The 8,441-nt window shown below is 33.9% G+C and overlaps 1 long non-coding RNA gene across 1 annotated transcript; it reads right to left on the reverse strand.

Annotated features, from left to right (window-relative positions):
- Window positions 1-1,765: 1,765 nt before the first annotated feature.
- On the reverse strand, window positions 1,766-8,435 carry LOC128546669 (uncharacterized). The gene is made up of 2 exons (XR_008366144.1): window positions 2,898-8,435; window positions 1,766-2,495 (listed from the first exon to the last, which is right to left on the reverse strand). It is a non-coding gene; the product is annotated as an uncharacterized LOC128546669 (long non-coding RNA).
- Between the last annotated feature and the right edge of the window lie 6 nt (window positions 8,436-8,441).

Genomic DNA, 8,441 nt, shown 5'->3' on the forward strand with positions numbered 1-8,441 from the left:
CTTATACAAAAAACCAGTGTGGGATGTCTGGAGTCATTTACCTCTTTGGAGATCAGTGAAAACCCAGGGTTTTTATCACCTTTTTAACGGTTGTCTGTAGAAATTTTTAATTATTTTGTAAAATTTCCCCTGGTTGCTTCTAACGCCCCACTCTTTTTTTTAGCGGGGGGGGGGGGGGGGGGGGGGGGGGGGGGGGGGGGGGGGCGGGGGGGGGTTTTAGTACTCGACACAACTTGGCCCCTTTTTTGGAATTTTTCCCGCTTGACATTAAGGTTTTTTAATCATGAGCGGGCACCGGGCCCCCTCCCCAACCCCGCTGGATGGCTTGCTCACAAGAAGAATCCATTCCCCATGCGGAGGTTTTGAACGAAAAATTTGGGTTTTTGGGCAAATAAAATTTGTCTGCCCCCTTGACCACTCGGAAAACCAAGGCCCCCCAATAATTAAATTTTGCAAATTTGGGAAATAAGGGCATATCGGGGTGTTTGTTTGGGGGCTAGGTCTTTTCAATAGTTGTATAGTCGTAAAACGGCCCCATGTCTAAATTTCGCTCTCTTTACTTGCGCAGTGGCCCAAAGCCCAACTTTTTTGTGCTGCCTCACTTGAATATAAAGCCGTTTTGACACGTGAGTGGGTACCCCCAAACACGTCACATATAACCCGGGCGACCCGTCCCTTTTTAAATTTTCATCTTAACGATATTTTTATTGGGCCCGCGGGAAGCAATTGACCCTTTTTTTATGTTTGGTCTGCCGGCCAAGGAAACGAAAAAAACGACCTCCCCCACTCGAAACGGAGGGCCCCCCTTCCCAGAGGGGGTTCTGGAACCCAAAACCAAAATTTTGGGGTTTTGACAAAAAAAAAAAAAAAAATTTTTCAAAAATACCCTATTTTTTTTCTTTGGGGTTTTTGTATGGTCAAACAAAAAAAGAGCACATGGAAAAATCATAAAAAGGACCAAAAATTTTTTAAATGATGCAAAAAAAAATAACATTTCTTTAGTTTAAAAAGCAAAATATACATACCCAAGGGGGCAGTAACTCAGGCCCCTTTTCGTTTTTTTTCATTTTAAAAAGGGGGAAATTTAAATCCGCCATCTCATCAATTATCGACAAGGGGGTTTTCCCCCAATTAAAATCGGGTACTATTATTTTAGGGCAAAAAAACCCAGTAATAACTAAAATTTAAAAACACCAGGAATTTGAAGCAAAAATTTTAAAAATTTCTCATATTTCGGTCAAAATGTTTCAAAAGACCCCTTTTTTACAGGGGACCCCTGACTCTAATGGCCCTAGTTTGTTTTCGTTTTTTTAAACCCTTTGTTTTATATAATTTAAATTTTGGTTTTTTTCAAAATCAGTCCGGGCAGGGTTTTTTTTCACAAATTTCCCCAAAATTAGGGCCAAAATATCCCTGTAACTTTCAAATTTCAAACCCCCCTTATAAACTGGGGGGAAAAAAGCCCCTTGACAGTTATTTCGTTACTGAAATTTTTGTAAATTTATGAAAATGATTTCATAAATTTGATTTTTTTAATTTCTTCACAGATCCCAAAAAGGATTAGGGTTTGTTTGCTGGAACACTGCACACATATTGCACTTTTAAAAGTAGCAATTTTGAGCCTTTAAGTATGGATGACATATAAACTTGTAAATAGAATAAATGTTATATCTCTTAATTACATTTAAAATGTATACATAACGAAGTTATCATAAAAATTTAATATGGTATACAACTGAATACTTATAAATTCTACACATACATGTATCTGTTTTGACAGAGTGTAACAGTTTTACTGGAGATGAACAGACCTCATGTTTAACCTGTACCCTTCTAAATTTCTAAAATGGACTGGACCATGGGGTGTTCACTAAAAATTTACTGACTGAATAGCAAACAGTACAGACCATGATCAGCCTGTACTGACGTGCACTGGTCACAAAGGCAAAATCACTTGCCAACAGCAGGCTAAAGGTTAATATAAACTTCACACAAACAGACAAAAATATGACAAAGAAAATGCTGAAGATGAAATAAAATGCTGATAAAAATCTATATTAAAGCAACAACATTACACTCATTGAAAGGTGTGCATGTGACCAACTAAATTATATAGATGCAGATGTCTTATTATACATCTTAGTGTACAACACCTGAAATGGAATTTCACTTAAAAGATAAACTGATACTGGTCATAAATATTCAAAATTTTTAAACAGATAAATGTTCCAAACATTTTAACAATGTAAATTGTGAGTTTAATTTGTTAGATGCTTTAAATGAATGGTACACAAAAATGTCAGAGAGTTGATTTATTTTGACTTTTTTAAAAATCAGTTTAAATTTTTCCATTACTACAACTATGATGTCGCCTAATGCAGTTTTACAGTAACATGTACATAATATGATTATATTCTATTGTAATCCATGATATCATATCTTACACCATTGTAACACCAGACTACCCATGATGCACCAACAGAACACCAGATTACCTATGATGCACCATTGTAACACCACAGTACCCATGATGCACCAACACATCAGATTACTCTTAACATAAAATTACCCATGATACATCATTGTAAGATCAGATTACCCATGATGCAGCATTGTAACACCAGATTACCCATGATGCACCATTGTAACACCACAGTACCCATGATGCACCAACACATCAGATTACTCTTAACATAAAATTACCCATGATACATCATTGTAAGATCAGATTACCCATGATGCAGCATTGTAACACCAGATTACCCATGATGCACCATTGTAACACCACAGTACCCATGATGCACCAACACATCAGATTACTCTTAACATAAAATTACCCATGATACATCATTGTAAGATCAGATTACCCATGATGCAGCATTGTAACACCAGATTACCCATGATGCACCATTGTAACACCACAGTACCCATGATGCACCAACACAACATCAGATTACTTTTAACATAAGATTACCCATGATGCACCATTGTAACACCAGATTACCCATGATGCACCAACATCTGATCAGTTGCCCTTTCATTAATACTTAATAAGGCATTGTCAACCTTGTTTTCAGTATTTAAGCAAAAATAAAATTTGAAACCAATGAGCACACCGGTATCAGTTTGCCAATGGTATCTTATACAAGTAAAACTAAGCCAAGTATCAGGTTTCATTCATAATAAGTTTCATAATTGATTAACCCAACATAAAAAGTGATTTTATTGTGCTTCTCTTTAAAAAATAATCACCTGAATTTAATTAAAATTCAGTACCTTACTCCCATTTAGAGTGCTTTAACAAAACTGCACTAAGTGCTTTATAAAAATATTTGACACCATGTTATTGTTATTTAAGGATTTATAGTCAGCATAAAATAATGCTCACACAAAGAGCACCAAATCCAGGCAATTAAAACTCTCACAGTATTATATTGCTTTAAACATAAATTACACTGAGTAAATAAAGAACTATTTGAAATAAGCATAAAACAAGGTGACAAGGCTACAATTCTGACTAATGTTAAGTATGAATCAAGCATAATGCAGTCCGAGTTATCTCAAACAATTCTACAAAAAAAACCTCTAACTGAAATAGTAGCTAAATTTCATATACAGGGGAGATAATGAGTGATGCACAATATGAGTATATTATCTAATGCCCTTGGGTTACTTCCCTTTAGTCAGTGACAAAGCTACATGAGAATTCACTTCAACCAAAGCTTATATTAGCTCTCGCTCTCGGCAATTTCAATTTTCACAAGCTTCAAATAAGAAAATAGTTTATGCAGTTATTTCAAAGAAACACCTTAGTTAACATCAAGTGCTGACTGAGTTAATTTTAATTTCAGCTTTACTGAGCAGGTACTTGTCTTAAACAAAAAACTTTGAGATAATTTGAACAGTCTGGTTACAAGACTAAAATCTATTCTTTTGGGCAGCCAAATAGAGGTTCAACCAGATTCTAGACTGATGAAAGTACTCAGTGACCTTCAGAACCAGCAAACAGCATCTGGTGATTGATAAAAACTTGCTGATGTAAACTTACAATAATGATAAATGGTACACACAGGCAATCATTCAATACATATGTTTTATCAATTCAGCAACAAAAACCTATTAAACAATTTTCACATGTAATTATATTCTACTTAAACATCAAATGGAAAGTAAAATATAAGATCTTGTATGACAAATTTGGTGGTTAAATTGCTCAAGGTGTCCAAGTTAACTGTTTATGTCTGAAGTAAAATACCGACAGTGGTGTTTTTAACATTCAATTTTAAAGTGCACTGCCAATATCTTCTTTCATACATCCCACAAACAAAGGTAAGTGATACAACAATGGGGTAAATTGGTACTGCACAGAATATTAACAACGTCAGCATTATATTATAAACTATTTGCCCAATTTTCCATAAAGACAGCTACGATTTCACTATTTTATTTTTTCAAAAAGTATTTTCAAAACTGAGTCATCAGTTAACTTTTCCTGCAGAAAAAAAAAAGAATTGCATTATTTAGCATTTTTAACCTTTACCCAGCTAAATTTCTAAAATGGAATGGTCCATCATTCAACTTGGTCAGTACCACTTATCATTCAAAAGGTGTTCACTTAAAATTTACTGACTGAATAGTGAACATTGCAGACCATGATCAGCCTGCATGGACATAGTAATTTACATCATCCACTAATAATATACTATTAAACCATTGATATCAATGGGGGAATTATTTTCATGGATTTTGCGTTTGCACTAATCCACAACATTCAATAGAAACAAACCTTAAATTTCCAATTATTATATCTCAAGAGGTGGAAATCCAAACAAAACAGCTCTTTTTTCCAAAACCATGAAATTTTCTGCTGACCAAATTAAGTGATGTCACAGTACATGTATGTAGATACTACAATCATGGTAACAGCAATATTATTAGCACAGATTTTAAATCTATAAATAGCACAAGTAAGGGGTTACCAAGGATGATCTCCATCCCTCTTTCTAACTTAACTACTCATGTCATTGGAGTGTTTATTTCAAAAAGGTTTTTTTCACAACAAGGTGATAATATAATATCACACATATGTATTTTTGTATGTCATCTTTGTTCTTGCAAGAGCATTAAAACATATTGTACTTTTTATGACCTATCTCTTTTCATTCTCTCACTGAATAAGCAACTTTTTCCTGTCCACAACACAAAGGACATTGATACCATAAAAGCATTTCATTTTGAGAGCATTAAATTTCATAGTTCTGTTGAAAATGGCAATTTCACAGGTGAATGAATTCCTGGATTTCAACTTTTGGACAAAAACTGAATAGGAATTTACTTGTTCATTGTGAGTATATTTCGAAGATTAACTCAATTACGTTATCTATGAAAATCAGCCCCCTACAAATATTTCAGAGTATCATTCTAATGGAATAACCAAATCATTCAGTTACTGAATATTATCCAATAAGCAAAATAACAAGATCAATTATAGTATATTTGTCTAGTACACGCTCACTGAACAACATATTTAAACTATCTGTATTTCAATCAGATCATATGAAAACTCTCAAATCAATATAGTAAAACTGGCCTTTCATCACAAAACAATACATAAAATGACGTATATGAAAATGAAGTAAATGTAACAATGTATGCTGAATTTTGCTCAGACCTTGCCTATCTACCTTTATTTTCAAAGCTAAATCAATGGGAAAAGAATTTTTCATCCATTTTAATACTTAACAAAAATTTCTAGAGTTTGTCAACATCTTATAGATAAAGTGGATACTTTCAAGTGTTCACAAGCTGCTTGAGTCTGTCAAAAACTGTTTCTGGACAAGGTGGGAAAATAGTTAGGCTTCTTTAAGGTAGTTCGAATCAACATTTTTTTCTACAATGTAGAATTTGATTAAACCCCGATTTTTCAAAACTTCAAAATATGAATATAAATTCAGCAAATTTTTCTACAATGTAGATTTTAATGAAGCTTCTCACAGTCGTAAATAAACATATTGTCTATAATGTGGTGAATTAAATGTACAGGTCCGTGCTTATATTTGAGATATCTGACTTTATCTAAAGTGAACCGTACATTTTAAGATAATTATAAGACATTATTTTAAATTATTTAAAGTGTCAGATTTTTAATATCATATTTCAACTTTAGAAAGATAGTAACAGTGCCATTGTAATGAATTTACTCAAAGGTTGCCATCAGTTCATAAAATAATTTTCATTTCCATATGCCGAATCCAGGCTTTATTCTGTGTTTTTCCAGATAAATATATGTTACGCAATCACCTCTGGTTCAAACGTGCAGAACTACCTTAATTAAAGCAACTGACTAACATAGCTTTGGCAAAAAGTGTTTTCTCTCAAAAATCGATGAAATGCAGGTGCTGCGAAAGTGAAAAGTGATAAACTCTTATTGATATACGAGATTTACAAGACAGCTTGATAAAATTACCAAAAATATTGTGAAGAAAAAGAGTAAACCATTGTAATACTTTTTGACAGATAAAGAAGATCAACATTCTTCTTACTATTCTTGCCTATATTTCACACTAATTCTCACATAATTTATCATTTTTTTAGTGTCATATATACATTCTACTCCAAACTTAATGGAAATGAACATGCTGAAACATTTTACATTAACTATGGGCATGTAGCTTTAAGGCCACAATCCAATCCAGTAAGATATCTGAGATAATTAAATCCTTACTTCAACTAGATTAAATAAAATAGGTTTTCTCAATCAATAAAAGCTGTAAGCTGTTTTATTACAATTTTGCTTTCTAAATAAAACGTATCAGTTTTCACTTTTAATTGAGCAATATAAATGTAATTATGTACTAAATTTTATGTACATGTAATGGCGACGTAATAAAGAGGTGCAATAATGACTAGCGCTAACTGCACTGTAATACCAACAATGCTTTCAGTACATCATTGCTAGCAAGTTTATTTCTCCAGTATCTCTACAGTATCCATGGTTACAGACACAACAATGCAAGGCCTGAGAAATTAAGCATTCATAATTTATACCAAAACATGTATTAAAATGACAAATGAAAAATAATTACAATGCAAAAAATGATATGAAGTCTTGATTATAAGACAGCCCTAAACATTCTATCGTACCAAACAGAACTCTTGAAGTGAGGCTATATATAAATTCTCTTAAGGCAACCAAAAACTTGACAACAAATGAAAAAACTATACAGAGCTTCCAACTCATAAAAATGTTTAACACTGAAACATAGTTTTTAAAAATTAGTAAATGAACAGGTGTCTTATTACATGGGAAGTGATAAAGCATTCACATAACTGTAATTGACCTATAACCATTCAACAAACAAGCTTCAAATCTTCTCTCATAATTATGTACACCTAGACAACTATATATAGGTACATAAACACTGACTAGGATTATGACATAGCAAGAGATGAGAACAAATCTTGACACTTTAATACTACTATACTACTTTAATTCTACTGTTAAGTCTTCTATAACAACACTGTCACTTTTCATATTCTCATTTTGTCGGTAAAAGACCAGCACTTTTCATACTATTAATCTAACAGCCGACGTAACCCTGCCCATAATACTTGTGAGGGGTGTGAGGCAGTATGAAGAGACAGATGGACTATTTATTACTACTACAAACCCGTAACCAGCGATTTTAGATGTAGGTAAAAAGAAGAATTAAGGTAGTGGATGCATAATGACAATCGGCACTTTCTGTTCATTTACGTATTCCATTATAGTACATGATTTTGGCATTCTCTGGATGTAATAAAAAAAATATTTTCGCTTATGGCAGAATTACCTGTATGTGATACAAGAATATATAACTGCACAGAAACTGCAAATTGTTATTACAGGTGCACCACCTAACATAAGGCGCACCATGAGAAAACCAACATAGTGCTTTTGCGACCAGCATGGATCCAGACCAGCCTGCGCATCCGCACAGTCTGGTCAAGATCCATGCTGTTCGCTAACGGTTTCTCCAATTGCAATAGGCTTTGAAAGCGAACAGCATGGATCCTGACCAGACTGCGCAGATGCGCAAGCTGGTCTGGATCCATGCTGGGTGCAAACGCGCTATGTTTGTTTTCTCATGGCGTGGCTCACATGTAACTGCAGTTTCCTTTGTCTTCAGGTAGTTCAAGGTCCGACATCAAAATGGTTAAAATACTTTTTACCACAGTTAATCCAACCACCAGTCTTTTGTACCAGGACCAACTTACACTACACCAGAGTCTGACAACTTTCCCTCATGAATCAAAGGTAGAGAAATAATGACTTCTGTCAAATCATCGTTGTGAACACTGCCTTGTCCTGGGATAAGATTAACAAACTCCCAATTGACAGTAAATTAGTGTTTTTCCTGCTAAGCAAATGGAGAGGATTTAACTATTTTCCAAAAAATCTA

The sequence above is a fragment of the Mercenaria mercenaria genome, chromosome 11 (assembly GCF_021730395.1).
Source record: "Mercenaria mercenaria strain notata chromosome 11, MADL_Memer_1, whole genome shotgun sequence".
In the NCBI taxonomy this organism is placed as follows: Eukaryota; Metazoa; Mollusca; class Bivalvia; order Venerida; family Veneridae; genus Mercenaria; species Mercenaria mercenaria.